Consider the following 3,781-nt stretch of genomic DNA (forward strand, 5'->3'; position numbering starts at 1 on the left):
ATCTTTCCATTTAGGCCAAATCTCTCTACGTTGACATTCATTCATCAACGGAGCGTGGTTCGATGTCATCAGACTCAACAAACTCATGCGCGACTACATTATCAATTATGATGGAGTTTCTATCCCACATCTCATGTACACTAGTGTAAGTTTCATAGAGCTCTATATTATCAGGAATAGGTTCTAACGTTGAGGCGTCCCCCAACTATAACCATAACCCGGAAGATACTCATGAGACGGATTTTGAGTGTCGATGATCAAAGGATTGCAATGTGCCAAAGTATCCTTCGAAACCCACAGGCCTCCCATGCATCCTAGCTGGGGCCATGGCCTGTAACGCCAGAGTGCCACTCTCTATGGCGTTGGCGCCATGCCTACCTCTGTGTAGGGTGGCGCTACGTCCTCTCGTAGGGACGTCCATCCTTGCAGGCATGTTTGCAGCATATTTGTGTGATCTCGTCACTTTAACAGGGATCGAGATGAGACATAGTGGGGACAGACTACGACAATTCCTGTCGTTCCTGTTGAACATTCGTGTTCTTATCTCCCCCTAACGACGGGAAGACTGTCTCATCAAAGTGACATCCGCAAATCTAGCGGTAAGGAGATCGCCTAGCAAGGGCATTAAGTGGCGGACGATTGTTGGAGTCTCAAATCTAACTGAGTTGCCCATTTGTCTGTAAGGACCCATCATAGAGCGCTGTGGCGGCGCAATTGGCACATAAATGGCACACTCAAAGATGCGTAAGTACGATACTTGTACCCAGTCACTAGCTGTAACGCAGAGGTAGATTGAGCGGCGGTGGGTCGTAGACGAATTAGCATAGCTGCATGCGATATTGCATCACCCCAAGCGGATATAAGGAGATTGGTGCGCATTACCAATGTCGGGACTACCATCGTAGTCGTTTTCGCAAGACCATTTGGGTGTGTACATGGGAATATGATATCCAACATCAGTCCCAATGCAATAACCATCGAAGGTCTTCGATGTAAACTCTCTAGCATAGTCAAATCCAATTGACTGAATAGGATGATCTGGGGAGTAAGCCCGTTGTCATATGATATGTGCTAGGAGTGGAGCATAAGCAGCATTTATAGGTGGACAATGGCACAACACGTGACCAGCGTGTTTGCGTGTCAACCAACATCATGAAATATTTAAACGTCTGCAGGTTGGTTGAAACAGTCCACAGAATCCCTACGGATTCTATGTAAGAACAGAATGAGTATTTTCATATCCTTTGCATAGGACGGTCTCAGTCCTAATTTCCCGAAGGAACAGGCTTTGCAAAATGAGCGAGGGGCCTTAGAAGCAACCAATGAGGATTTTGGTTGGGCCTGAGCGTCTGTAACGCTATTAGAAGCAAAATATGTGACTACATCTCCCATCATGGCGTTGGGGCCATGGAAATAGCATGTATGGCGTCATGGCCACTGGGAGGAATAACCATGGCGTCATGCTCATGGTTGGCGCCATTGATGGCGTCATCACATGGGACTTGGGCTGCCCTGTGGCGCCCCAAGACGGCTGCAGCGCCAGATGCTGCAATTGTTGTGGTCTTGCTAAGTCCAGGAATCAATTTTCGATTCTTGCTTCTTCTCACTCTGAAGAATGGATATCCGTGTGAAGTGTTTAATAGACGGATCATCATATCATGACTAGGATGACCTATCCTGTCATGACAAAGCCAATATGTGTCTAAATCCAAGAGATCTTCTCTCATAACTTTTATTGGATTAATAGCTCGAATAGTGACATAGAGTCCACTAGAGAGACACATAAAATTTCTTTAAGATGCGCCTTTGTTCGCAATCATTAGAGGCATTGCAAAGGAACTCATTTTCGTTCTCTACATGCGTTTTCGCATGGGATCCGTTGGCTATTCATAGGGCAATTTGCCCTAAGAGCGTAGAGAATTTCTGTGACAGTAATTAAGGTGCCATTTGGCAAGTGGAACTTGGGCTATTCCATGTCCTTGAATTAATATTGATAGCCCAGCCATCGTAGTCACAAAGGTCATATGCTCAGAATCAAAATGGAGTCATAAAGAAAAGAACTCGAAATTTTATTCATAAGCCAACGGAGTACATCATTGTCTCTTAATCATTAGGAGAATCTAATCCAAATGCTAGCTAATGCAAAACAATGGTAGTCGTCTAACTTCTTTCGGTAATTCCAAAATAAATGTGACCAGGTGAGTAGATCAGATGTCGGTGGAGCAATGCTCGCTTAAGTACCACTAATCTCAAAACCTTCCTAGACATCACATTTACGTTGAGTACGCCTACTTTGAAGAAAGACAAAAACATTGGCATCTACTACAAAAAATGATATGGCAATTGCCTACATCTCTTGGAAAATAAAGACTTAAACAGAATTGGCGATCTATTGATCCCAGCCAGATTTGTAGTCTTGAACCCTTCACTCTAGATCATCTTCTTGATCTTCTTGTTCCACATAGTGAGCTTCTCTTGCTTCACAATATGCTTTGTAGGTGGTGACAATTTCTTCACGAGCTCTACAAATGTGTGCCCAATGATTAGACACTCCACATCGAGAACATACATCTCTTTGCTCAAACTCCATTGATTGAGGCGCTTTGAAAGCGTCATTTAGATGGCTCTTAGTGTTGGTGGCGCCACCAACATGGCCAGAGGCGTTGCCTCCCTCTCTCTTTCCACGTTGACCTCCTCGGTTCCGTGTTCGCCTATTTTGGCGATTACCTTCCCAAGTAGAGCGATTATATGGACCAGAACGTCCAGAAGTATCCCTAAGATTAGGGTTTCGCTCTTGGCGCCCTCTCTTTGGGGCGCGACTATAATTGGATTCCAGAATATGCTCTGTTCCCACGGATCTCGAATTATAGTTCTTCACAAGGATGTTGTCATGCTTTTCAGCGACATTCATAGCTCCAATGAGCTCATGAAACCTTGTGATCCGTCCTGCAGTAACATCGATTCGATAGTTCTTAGCAACCATCAATGCAGAGACGGGGAATGTAGAGAGAGTCTCCTCAATCAACATCGCATCTGTGATCTCTTTACCACAGAATTCCATTAAGGATTTAATGCGAAGTGCTTCCGAGTTGTAGTCAAGAACTGACTTGAAATCACAGAAGCGGAGGCTATGCCATCTCACTTCTAGGTCAGGAAGCAGGGAGTCACGGACGTTGTCAAATCTTTATTCGAGTGAAACCCACAGCCTTCTGGGGTCTTCTTCATTCATACACTCGTACTGGAACGAATCATCCATATGACGAGTCATTAGGATGATGGCTTTCACCTTATTTGCCTCTAAGGCTGCTTTATTGGCTTTCAAAGCTTGAGCTTGCTCAACAGTTAGCACGTCCTGGCTAGGCTCGAGAATCGTATCTAGGATTCCATCGGCCTTGAGATGCTGGCGGACATCACGAACCCACCTGTGATATCCAGGGCCAGTTGTTCCCAATGGAGCAAAGTCCAATTTGTTCAGGTTACTCATCCTGAAAGAGAACAAGAAATTAGGGTTAGTATCGGAGCGCAATAGGCTACCACGAAAACATATAAAATTTCTGAGCGTAATCGCTTCCAAGAAATTAGGAATTTCCGAGCGTAGTCGCTTCCAAGAAATTCGATTCCAAGAGGGGTTGGATTAGATCGAAACAATGATGCAAGTGGTCGATCATAAATTCTCTACAAACTCTAAGTTTGGAGGACTCTACAAGCTCCAAGCTTGGAGTGAGCGCGAACCCCCACATTTCGGTTTAATTCGGTCTCCCCTATGAAGAAGAAAGGGGGG

The sequence above is a fragment of the Rosa rugosa genome, chromosome 4 (assembly GCF_958449725.1).
Source record: "Rosa rugosa chromosome 4, drRosRugo1.1, whole genome shotgun sequence".
In the NCBI taxonomy this organism is placed as follows: domain Eukaryota; kingdom Viridiplantae; phylum Streptophyta; class Magnoliopsida; order Rosales; family Rosaceae; genus Rosa; species Rosa rugosa.